The sequence below is a fragment of the Typopeltis vanoorti genome, chromosome 21, assembly GCF_054136105.1.
Source record: "Typopeltis vanoorti isolate ZY-2024b chromosome 21, IOZ_Tvanoo_1.0, whole genome shotgun sequence".
In the NCBI taxonomy this organism is placed as follows: Eukaryota; Metazoa; Arthropoda; class Arachnida; order Uropygi; family Thelyphonidae; genus Typopeltis; species Typopeltis vanoorti.
Window position 1 is genome coordinate 28,610,450 of NC_143569.1, and position 13,129 is coordinate 28,623,578.

At 34.5% G+C, this 13,129-nt stretch overlaps 1 protein-coding gene across 1 annotated transcript in view; it reads left to right on the plus strand.

Annotated features, from left to right (window-relative positions):
- LOC150094688 (cell adhesion molecule Dscam1-like) overlaps positions 1 to 13,129 on the plus strand; it is a 374,142-nt gene that overhangs the window by 311,207 nt on the left and 49,806 nt on the right. The gene's annotated exons all lie outside the window — the stretch shown is intronic.

The window sequence follows — 13,129 nt, forward strand, 5'->3', positions numbered from 1 at the left end:
AAAACATAGTCCTAGCAAAGTAGTACAACTCAAAACATCTGTGTGCACATCTTAAAAAAAAATATTAAAAAAAAACTGGCTCACGGCAGTCTTTTTTTTTTTTGTCTCTAATTTTTAGGTGTTTTATCTTATTGCTATTTTAAGATAAAGTGATTTGGGGTTTATTTTTACTTTAATATATTTCTTAATTACATTATTGCTGGATCGTCAGCCTTAACCCTTATTAGCATTGAGAACTGGTTGGCAATCTGCCATTGTTCGTCATGAGTATTCTGTATTGGCAATCTGCCGACTACATAACACCATCGTAGTGGGATAAGGACGAAGGAATATTTGCCTTTCGGTTTAAAAGAATTTCCCATTCCTATGATAACAGGGTTATATTCATGTGTGGGATAAGGAAATTTTATAAACTTTTCGAATAAGTGTGAGTTTGAGGGGATCCTGAAAAGTCGGTCTTTTACTATCGCAGAGTAGATCAACTGACTAGTGAAAAAGCGCGATAAACATATTATTGTGAACCTTAGTTGCCTCACTCTTAATTTCAACCAGCAATTTAAAATCAAATTATTTATCGTTTATTTTCGGTAAATTGGGAAGGAAAGCAAGAAAATTTGCTTAGAAAAATATTCCTATTTTCTAAGGAAATGGCGAAATACCTGAAAAATATGATCTGTCTAAACTACTTCCTTAAGTCCCTTTTATACGAACCCATGTTTGATCGCTTCTCTCCCCCCTCCCAAGCCCATTCCAAACACACTCCTTGAAATGTCCGTGGCTGCAATTTATCGCACTAACACCGCTGCCGTAAGATTTTACAATGCAATCCTTGCAGCATCTGTCGCAGTTCTCCCAAGTTTAGAACAACCTCCTTCCATCAACATTCCGAAAATCTTCAAGTGCTGCTTTTGTGCACGTGGAATGAAAATGCGATGAATATTTAATGGAAGAATGAAAGCCGCGGACATATTTGCGATGAAAAGATGCCTTAAAGTTTTATTCGGTTGAAAGAGAAGAGCAGTCGCAAAAATATTCCTGATCTTGACATATTTCGTGGAAGTAAATGGGGGAAGATTGTTTGATTCGTAAAAAAGATTCCCGCAGTTATTTTTCTTTCTTTTTCATTTCGTTACCATCTCTTGACGTCCGGTTGTTTTATTTCGGAAACATGACAGAGTCACTACATTTCTTTCCGGGCTGATCTTGAAGCCATTAATAAATATTTATTCCACAAATATGCGATGTCAAGTTGATGTTCTGCGCTCTACAGCAAAAATCTCTCACGTTTTAAACTTCACATTTACGTAACTATGAAATATAATTCCGTTTCAATTAATTGTCTGACATGTCTTTAAATCCCAGCACTCAGTTAGCAAAAAAAAGTAAAAAAAAAGAAATTAGAGTCACATCTATTAAATATAATCGGCAACTTCGTTTCTAATGTTTCTAATTTATGTGTTCTTAAAGTATTTCAAACTAAAACTAATTTATTTTCATTGCTTATTTAAATAAGTTTTAATTATTTATATATAATCCATATTATTTCCTTTTAATTCATATTTTATTATTCATTATCCAAAAGATAGCTTAAATTTTATGACAAAATATTTACATTTCTTATTTTCAGTTAAGTTTACTTACAGTAATAAATAAAATAAAATTAGTAATGTGCCTAAGTTTAATATTTAAACTTTCTTGATTCTTTAACTGTTATTATTTTTCATCATAGTTTTAATCGTCTGTTTTACATATACATAATACACGTGCTAAGGATAACAATACTGTCCACGAGGAAATATATTAAGTTCATTTCTGCCTCGTTTATTGCACGTGACCATCGCTTAATTAAATTTGCGCTCTGGATGAAATTTACTGATAGCAGCTCGTGACGTGACGTCATGAACAGAAGCTCGTTTCTCAAATTAGGAGCAGAGCTATTATTCAACCAGAAAAGATAGCGGTACTAAAACTGCTCTTTATTTTTGCAGATTTCCGTGCAAAATAGAATCAGCAAGAGTCGTGTGATTAGTGAAATTTAGAAAGATAATATTTTGTTCGCTGGATGTACGCAAATACGTCAGATTTCAACTTTCGGTGATGCTACTTGAAATAATAATGAAGTTGTCTCCCAATTTGATACAAAAGTGATAAGGAAAGCTACCAATGCTCTTCACCAGATCGCACACGTTCGAAATTTATAGAGATCGTTAGGCATTCTTTAATCCAATAATCAAATGTTTATTCATGTTCCGGGTCTTATCTATAACTGAAGTATTGGGTAGATTACTTGGCCGTCACGTGAAAAAGTACCAAGTTTGGGTTTTGTTAGTGTGTGAATTTCCCAGCACGTTCTCTCGATAGTGTCGATAAGACACGAAGAGCATGTCTGTGATTCATAGCAGTTTACGTGTCGACTAGCTTCCTTATCTCTGATGGAGACATTTAGAGAGTTTCTTTTTCTTTTTTTTTTTTTTAAATCAGTCAGGTTGTCAAAGAGAGGAAAAGAAGGAAAAAAAAAAAGAATATGCTTATCAGCGGGAACATAGAAAGCAAACGACTTGTTTTCTGAAGAAGTTACAACTTGGCTCCAATACTTATTTAGAATTTTTTTTTAAGTTTTCATTCTCTTTCTGAACACAAAGGAGGAGTGGAGTGCAGTCGATAGAGGCAGTAAAATGACCTTTCAAGAAATTTAGCAATAAAGACCTAAATATAAACGATAAAGGGTGCACACGCTGCCAGCAATATTCGATCTCTCTCTTTATCTCGAGTACTATTTTTCTTTTTAATTTGGAAAAGAAAGAACGAAAGTGAATCAAATGAAGCTACATCACGGAGACTGATAAAATATATATACGGTCGATAAGGAAAATATTACGATACGTTAACCCAGTTGGTCAAAAAATAAAAAAAAAATAAATAAAAAATAAAATGTTTTTTTTTTTTGTATCTTATAACTGGGGTTCGAACCCATATGAAACGAAAAGTTTCTCATACTGGAACAGTATGAGAAACTCCAGTTTTGGTGAAAATATTTTTCCCTTTTCTTGTTCAAACATTGATTGTTGTGTCAAGTTTCAATAAATGTAATTAATCGAAATCAAAGAAAAACACAACTATATATAAAATTGATTAAGTTATCTCAATAAATTAGAATGCATGTTTTACTATGGATTTCAATACAGCATTGAAGACGAGATGTTTTATAACGTTGATTTACATCAATATAAAATTATTTTAATTTTATTTCTTGCATTAGTTGACAATTTTAGCACAAATTTATTTTACACTAACAACCAACACTTAAAGTATTTTATTGTAATATTAGACCTTCAGACCTATCGCCTATTTCGTTATTGACGAAGTTATTTCAATTTTTTTTTCTTATATAATTTATTTACTTAGAAATTTCAAGAAAACATGCGTCATATCTGTTTTAATAATCAATAAATTAAAGAGATTAATGAGCAATATATATTTAAATGAATACAATTGCTAAAAAGCCACTGAGATCAAGGGCTTGTTTCTTTATGTATTTCAATATGGCAATAATTGCATGTGATCTCATTAGAATCATATTACACGTTTTATTGTGGATAGTGCGTGTTATATATCACTGTAAATGGGAGTAAACATGTGATAAAATCGTACTTTTTTAAATTCGTTTTTTTTTCAATCAACCAGCGGTATTTGCTCCATAACAACCCACAGTTCTCTAATTATTCTACATAATTCTCTACGTGACAGGTTTTTACTGCATACCAGTCTTCCACATACATTAAATGAAACTATGAAGCTGTCTTGGAGTCTTTTTGCGTAACGGCATGGGCCAAGTTGTTAGCTTCATTAAAGAGCGCACGTCTGTCACTGGATGGACTGCAAGACAGATTTCAAAGGGGGAGGGGTGGAAACGAACCGGGGGTGAGTCTTAAAAAAGGAAACTTCGCTCGTTAATGAAGAATTAAAAGTAAAAAAAAAAGAAAGAAAGAAGAGAAGAATCTAATTGCTTCCTTTTGAGCCACGAGTTCAGAAAAAAGACTCTCTCTCTCTCTCTCTCTCTCTCTCTCTGTCGACCTTTTTGTTTTGGGGTCGGAATATCTCGACACGCAGTACATTTACCCCTGACTGAACAGACAGAAACACCATTCCCTTTTCGTCTACGAGATTGAAAAATGTTTTTAAAAAGATGCGAGCAATGCATCCAGTTATTAAAGTCTTTATTCCCATGATAAAGACGCATTTTATTGGTGTTCTGCATGCCTTCTACATTTATGGTTTATTATGATTTATTTCCTTATCTTAATTATACGAATATGCTCGCGATAATCCGCTCTTGGTTACAAGTATTAAATCAGTAATTAATTCAAGTTCTCTTCGGCCAGACAGGAAACAAATAAGAAAAGCTATGCGTCACACACACACACACACACACACACACACACACACACACACACACACACACACACACACACACACACACACACACACACACACACACACACACACACACACACACACACACACAGAGCAACCGCGGTGTGTTAGTTATGGTTCCAATTATCTCCGAGAGTTTCATCAATCATCATTTCTTCTTATCCAGAGTAAGCTGGTATTTCTGAGACCACTTCTTGGCATGAGAGAGAGAGAGAGAGAGAGAGAGAGGGTAATGCAAGCAATATATTGTATTGAGCAACTAATGATCAAAATATAAGTTGAAACTCAGCTTCTAGATTTCAAATGACTATTTTATTTATTCTCTCTTTTTTAATAAATTAAACAAGGGAGAAATTAAAAACAGTGAATATAAAAGTAAATGCAAAACGTAAACAAATGTAAAGATTGAAAAAAAAAAAAAATAAATAAATAAAATGGACGCAAGAAAAAAAAATTATAAACATGAAATACAAAAACGGAAAAATAAAAATACCCAACATTAATAAAGAGACAAATAAAAATGCCAACTAAAAATAAAGAAAGATAATTGAAATAGTGAAGATATAAACAAAACCGAGAGATAAAGAAAAAAAGAATGAAAACAAACAATATAAAAATAAAGTCAGGAAAAAATTCGGCTGACTTTCAGAAAGACTTTTAAAAAAGGCTTAATTAGAAGCATTTATAAATAAAAAAAGTGTGAAAAACCAAATAACAAGAACAGAATGAAACAGCAGAAGTAAAAAAGTAACGAAGAAAGGAACTGGAATGAAATAAATAGGAAATAACGGAAATAAAAATTAAATAATATCTTTGTAAAATATATAATTAAACAAACTGTTCTATAGAATACGAACATGATATATTTAAAGTTATAATTTTCGTAAATTTAAACTGATCACTTGTATATGATCAACTAAAATAACTTATTTTTCATTTAATTTTGTACTAAACAATGTATACGTATCTTAGCTGTATACAAAATTAATATAGCTTGCGATTGCCCAATGGAATATAAAGATAATATATATCTAATATGTTATCTTTCGTTGTAAAACCTTTCATCTCACTACGAAGTATTATGCTTAATACTTAGAAGTAATTAAAATTCGCATAAGTGAACTGCTTAATACTTAGCATTAATAGTTCGCATTGACAGTTGTGATAGGTTTAATTTTTTTTGTTCTAATAGGTTTAATTGTTGTTCTAATATTTCTCACTGTTCTAATAGTTGAACATGATTCATTGTTGTAATATGCTTATTATTATCTTTCTAACTGGGTCAATTCATTTAAAACGTTTTAATAACACACACACGCGCGCGCGCGCACACACACGCTTTTTTTACCATTTCATTACCTATGTATTAATTATTTGTAAAATAATTACGATAATCATTAACATTGAAATCTTAATTGGAAGTTTCAATTAACACTTGTAGAATGGAACGTTTTAAATAAACCATCACTAAGCGTGCAGAAATTTTTCAGAGACAGGCACTCTTGAAAGATGCTTAGGAAAAAAGAAATTACGGAAAAATATTATAAGACATGAATATTTTCAATGAGCGGGCTCATCTAGCTTTCAAGGTTGTATCTACAAATCGTGATCAGCTGCATGATAGATAGCCGCATCAAGAGACGAAAATCCTTCTTCACCTTCTCTTTCCCATTGGTTTCTCTGCTCGATTGTACACCGTCTTTATGGAGGAGCCGAAAGACGACAGAAATCCCTTGCAGAATTCCTCTAGGGGAGATATTGATCTTTCTATTGTTTGCTCTGCCCTTCAAGCACGTCCTTGCAATAAATTAAAGATTAGGATTACCCGCATCGACAGTTAGGAGAGATTTTTCTATCCCCGCTCTGCTACGGGGCAGAATGTACATTTCCTCGTTGGAGACAGCCACAGAATGGAATGTCATCTTTTCTCCGCTAGACGTCACTCTAAGAGGTTTCGCATCCATATCAAAAAGGCCTGGGATTAAAGGCGAAGAAAAATAAGCACTCGATAATTACCTAGGCAATATTTGCAAAAGAAAAGGATAGTCTAAGATGGGAAGGACACCTTAATCCCGCATGACTAGAATGGTCCGTGGACAGTAAAAGCACAGAACTTATCTCATTTATCATCTCGGCGATGATTTTAATGATGGGACACTGGGAACAGCGCCAAATGAGTTTAAAAAAATTATATTCGCATTGGGATTTCCGCGTAATTTGTTAGAAGATATAAAGAAATACTTTAACATCCATGAAACCCATAAGAAATATGAATGTTCCCAGAAGGAGTTGCTTGTTAATTAACCAGCGATCTTTAAGTAGCCTCCGCGAGCACATTTATATGTGAAGCAAAGAGTGATGAACATAGAAAGATATTCCGAATTGATTTAGGAGAGAGATAATATATAGTGAAATGGGATATCAAGCGATGTCTTACTCTAAACAACCTTTTTGAAGATACACCTGTTGTTTTTAATCTCAGAACTCATTCCTGTTGTTCCAACGGGATCTAAACATTGGCATTCTCCAACAATGGTTGTTGCCATAACTACAATAATAAGGTACTCAAACAAAATGTTGAAGAAACCTCTAGGTACCAGCGACTTTTTATTTTAAATTTAAGGATCATAAATATTATAACATTATTTTGGTGACAAAAATGTCTAAAATGGAGATGATATCGCAATTCAGATTTCCTTCTCATTGGCCAGTTCAATAGAACTCGATTTCACATCAATTTCCAATTGAGTTTTTCTGTGTCCGCTAATTACAGGCCATTATGAGCCATGACTTATCCACATTGGATTTCGTAACATTAATTTTAGGTGATAAGGTGTTAGTGGTATGCCAAATCTCTCTGTGAGGTTGACTGTGTTTTGTTCAACACGACCGACACAATCACACTACTGAAAATTAGTGTGACGCTCTGTTACATAAATGCATAAAATGTCTTGTAAATTTGTGAACCGTGTCAATCTTTTCGGTTATTGTTTTTGACGATTACACATTAAAATTACGAGCCTGAAATTTTATAACATACAAAAAACTTATAGACTCACAAACTACTTACAAAAATTAAAAAATATATTTTGAAATTAAATTTTGTGTGCCATGAAAAAAATTAATCTTATGGACATAAAAATATGTAATCCTAAAAATGCTTTCTGATGCGAGGCGAGTAAAAAAGGAGATCGTATTACTGACTGCCCACACTGTTCCAATTTTATGTCGTCCATAATATATGTGCGTCAGAGTTAGGATTCCCACCAAGCAAATGTGCCGAAAATATCTTTGGATAAAAATCCGTATTTAATTATTTCTACCTGGGTTAAATGATTTATTAAGTCACTGAAGACCTGAGCTTGAATGACTTAAGTCACTGAAGCTCAGGTCTTGAGTTTGAATATCTGAGGTCTTCTGAACTTGAGGTCTTCAAGTTCAGGTCACTGAAGCTCAGGTCTTCATCTCATTTAAAGACGAAATGTCATCCTAGAAATAAATAGTATGTGGAATTCACTCTTGATGTACCAAAACAAATTTACGTCTACATCAGATTCACATAAAAATGTTTGCAAAGGCAACAAACAATAAAATTCATTTAGATTTATTTCAGCAGTTTACAAAACGTTACCTGAAATCAGTATAATGATGAAGTATTGGTCAAAATTGGATAATCGGTTTAATTGTTTATGAAATGATCACTTTTTCTTTATGACATTATGTATAAAATAAAAAAATAAAAAACACCACCAGTGTTATGTTAATGGAATCTAACTCTGTAGCAGATTTTCTGCTGCTGGATTCCGATCAAGGATGCTCAAGACATTGTCTATAAAGGCCAAGCAAAGTATTAAAAATATGTGTTTTTTTAAACAATATTTAATTAAAATATTTGTATTCAATACAATGCATGCAATCCAGGCTTTTAACAAAATTTTGGTTTCCATTAAACTCAAAACTGGTAGGCGATGCAATTATTGAACTAAACAGGGCTTTTAATTTTATCAAAACCGTCCATTGAAGAAAAAAAATAAGACAGATTTTTGATTTGTAGACTGAAGTAATTGCAATGGAACGTCCTATGCTTGGGTAAACAATGTGCTCCTGTCATTAAAGTATGCTTTAACTTTTACAAAAGTCTAGACTATACTGAAAGACAAAACTCTTACCTCGGATATATTTTCGTGTGCAACGAATATTAGGGATTTGGTTCAGGCCCCTGGATATGTTGCAGGCTGCTCCAATGGAATATGTTCATTTAGTATCTGGCTAGTAAGAAACTCTAACAAGATTAAAATTTAAGAATATTTCTTAATTTAACGATACAGAAGTTTAATTAAATAAGAATGACTTGATATATCTATAATTGCTGGTTTAAAGACTGGTTGTGTTTAATATATTATGTCCGTTATTTGTGTATGATCTGAAATCAGACTGTCTATTTTGCTGAATTAAAAAATCTGCCAAATTTATGTAACCGGCTGACTTCAGTTGAAAAGTCCGTATAATTGTTGACCATTTTAGAAAGAATTCGAACCAAGGTTTTTACCAACCAAAGGTCAAGTGTTTCCGTTGTCCTAGTAACTAAGCAAAGAAAGCAGTGTGTGAACTACAGAGGAATCTAATACAAAATTCAAGAGAAAACAGTAAAGTTATATCCTTATTGCAGTAAATGTAGAAAATTCTTAACACCAAGAAGTGGCAGGTTAGCAATTCATGTTAGTAAACTTGAGTCTTTGTAGCTGAGTTGGTGTCGTCGGAGCCCTATTGTTGGAAAGGTCTGGGTTCGCATCCCGTCTATGACACGAAGAACTTTTATCGGGACTAAAATTATAGGTGTGTTAGCCGGTCTCGTACGGCAGTAGAGAATTGCTTTTACAATAAACTTGGATTTTTTTTGGTAAAAAATCACGCTAGCCACTCCCATGAACACACAGATCTGCAGACAAACAATACTGTTGGAGAGTAAGGCAATGGGAACCTACCTTGTTCTATCGTAATTCCCTAGTAAAGTAGCATTGCTATCCCCCCCACCATCAATCACTAGACCGCGGTAAAACACAACCACGTCAGCAAATGGAACTGTTTCTAAAAAAGAAACAATTGTAAAAAAATGTTCAGTTTTAGACAAGTATGAATCTAACAATGTGTAGAGCACCGTGCCTGAATTCTAAGCGGAAGAAATTACTGATGTAACACGCAACTATCCCATAATTCCCAATATTACAACAATGACAATGTTACAATAGTTGTAGTCTACAAGAATAGTTCTACTCTGCCCGTTTTCTAATATTAGGTACAGTGACGTGATATTCAAAGTAATATTCGTTGTGGTTCTTCAGATTTCTTTAAAATCCAATCCTTATAAGATAAATTGTCGTGTTCTGCTTCGATAGAAGAATCCTCGGAATGTTCTATAAATATTTATCGCCCAAAAGGATTGCACTGATGGGAAGATAAACAGGAAGAAGACAAACAAATGACAAAATCATATGCAACACAAAGAAAGTTGGCTCACAGACGAAGAAGGTGCAATGCTACTGATATAAAGCAGCTTTTACGTGGCAGTTAAGCCCTCTGGAATATTTCTTCAGACGGCTTTCTCCTTATCAAGTGTATTATCTCCTCTTTCGGTAGGTATGGAGAATTTAAAGCATGGAATATTCGTTTCTTGGTGCTCGATTCCCGTCAACTGAATTACCACGCGAGATAAGCACTCTTTCGAGTCTCATTCCAAAACACATAAATCTTCGGCTTCGTTCGCTTTTCCCTTCTAGATAATATCTATAGACCATGGGACTGCGAAACACTAAAGCTGCTTCTAGCAGACTCAGTATTACAAAGCTAATCTGATCTGTATCTTGGAAAACATCACACCGCGCCACATCCACACCGCACGTGTCCTGCGTACGTCTTTGAGAAGAATTGTAAAAGTTGTTGGGAGACCCCACAGTTTTCCTGAAGATTCTTGCAGAGATTAAGTGATTGCCGTGTTTAGGATGCTATCAACAATGAAACTGTGCGTGATCAAACGTGCGAGTTTCATTTCGTCACCTAGCAACTGCACGCAGAATGTGGACAATTAGTCAACAGAACACGCAGAGGCGTAAGATGTTGTTTGACTTTTTTTTTTTTGCATCACGCTCGATAAAAAAGGCGAAAAAAATCACACAAGGATGGATAACAATTTGTAGTAGGTTGACCACTATGAAAACGAGATTATTAAGTCAAATGCAAAGCGGTAAGAGAGGTGACTCTCTTTGTTAGACAAATCAGATCTCGTGTTCTATCCATGTGTATTAGACACTAATCTAGACGAACAGATCATTTGAATTCAGTGCCAATGAATATCCCATGATATCAGGGATACATAGAAGAAGTAGCCAACACCGAAAGGATGGAGATGTGTGCAAATCAAAGCTCCAATGGGATAACAGTCGGTGCAATACGTACTAACAAATTGTCACAGAATTTGCTGTCGTCCATGGAGGGAGTGTAGTCCAGCAGGCAGAACATAATCAGTGAAATTGCAGCGAAATACGAAATGGTATTCAAAGCAGCATATAAGAATATACACTGTATCGATCGTCATAATACCTTGTGCATATCATGTGAATGATATTAATAAACAATACTTTTAGAAGCCATAACTGTTTACTGGTTTATTTTCATTATTTTAGCTACTTTTAGTAAATCAAAAAATCGGGTCCAAATGCAGTCTTCTGACACCATAAGGGTATCATGAACTGCTAATCTTTCATATATATTAATTTTAATATGTTTTAATATATATTCATTAATGTAACTGTAATATATTTGAAACAGTAAAAAAGCAGGAAAGTTGGAAGTATATTATCCCCATATCACGTGATTTCTTATTCTACTTCTTTTCATGTCTTAGTATTAACGTTTTTGGTTGAGTTGAAACTTCATGCTCTGTCTGACATTGTGGACGAGGATTATTTCCCTTATTTTAAAGGAGGGAACGTTGTTAGGACAGTAATTGTCCCCCCCCCCCAATAACCTTAAGATGAAATGATTTTATGTAAATATTTCGATATTCCTTTCGTCTGGATGGGATTTGATCTCGGATCGGGGACTATGAGCGGGGGTATCCCGTTGCCTTCGTTGCCGTACTATATCCTATGACTGTAGCTTCTGTATTCAAGGGGCCGGTTTGCCTGCTTGCGAGATGAAAATCTCCAGATAAACTGGGGGGGGGGGGGGACTTAAGCTCCTCACGTCGTAGACAGGATCGAACCAAGGACACTCCTTCCCCAGACATACGGTTACAAGGCGCATAGCCACTAGGCTAACCGCGTGGACTTAAGGTATTGAAATATAAATGAACTATTCTTAGGAACTATCTGATCTTGTGTTTCGAACGTAGCATAAAAATCACATATTCGTATAGTTGATACCAAACGTTGGAAAATAAAAACAGTATGTAAAATACTGTTTTTATTTTCCAACGTTTGGTATCAACTTTACGAATATGTTAAGAACCTGTTAAGAAACTATTTTATCTGAAGATAACATAGCGTAGTATAGTGTTAGTTGGCGCATGGCGATCCAAAATTACATGAAATTGTAGGGCTTCTCAGGTTCGGGTTTTCATATTTCTATATTCCCTTCTTACTGACTCAAGACATTAGATCCGTCTTCTGTCTTCCAGTAGCATATGAGGAACTTTAGTGTGGGACTGGCCATTGACGACGAGTTAGGCGATCTCGTAAGGGAGTGATAGGCTGTTTTCCTATTACTGGAAAAGTGGTTTCTTTATGCAAATCAAATAATAATAGTAACAGATTAGCCAGAGGAAAGACTTTATTTTATACTGGTATCACCACTTCAATACCATGGTACAATTGGTATCAGTTGTAATATGGGCAAATTCAAATTCCACTCTGCAATATTTGCATAAAACATTTCAAGAATGTAAGTTCCAAAAAATAGACAGAACTTATTTTGTTTTTGAATTCTTGAACGGAAATAGAAATTAATTTGAACAGAAAATCACAAAACGTAATGTTGGCAAAATTGGAGATCATTTTGGTTTCATCGTTATCCTGAAAACTATAAAAGAAATTCACATTCTTAAAAAGTCTCCATTTATTTTAGAAATTGTAAAAGAAACTACATTAAATTTAGTTGTAAGTATCGGGAGCAAGCCTACCGATCGCAAGTGCTGATTTCCAATAAGCCCGATGTTAGTAAGGTAATCAAGTGCCTTAGAGATTTCTTCGTTTCTATAGGAATAAGACAGATCAACTTCCTTCGTCACCTTTCTTGTTCCAAATATAAACATAAGCACTTCCCATTTCTTCTGATCTTCGCCCCTATTAGGCGATGTACCCCCCCCCCCCTTCAGCATATGCCATCTTAACAATGCGCATGTGTGCCCTCTCCTGATTTCTCTCGCTCATCGCGTGTCTCGAGCGCCAGCGTTGATTGAATGATGAGGATTTTACACCACAAGGAAATATCTCTCGTGGGCGCCTGCTTACAAATCTCCCCATGGCAATACTGGAAGTATGCTTAATCCTTACAGATGATTGTGCATCATTTATAGCGTTCCATCTAGCGCTCGTCACATCATCTGAAATCCCATGATGTAGGCCAGGGAACTAGTCGGACGAATGCTAGCATAAATAAGTGATAAAATGTAAAGCAGATGTTTACTGTTATGTGCGCT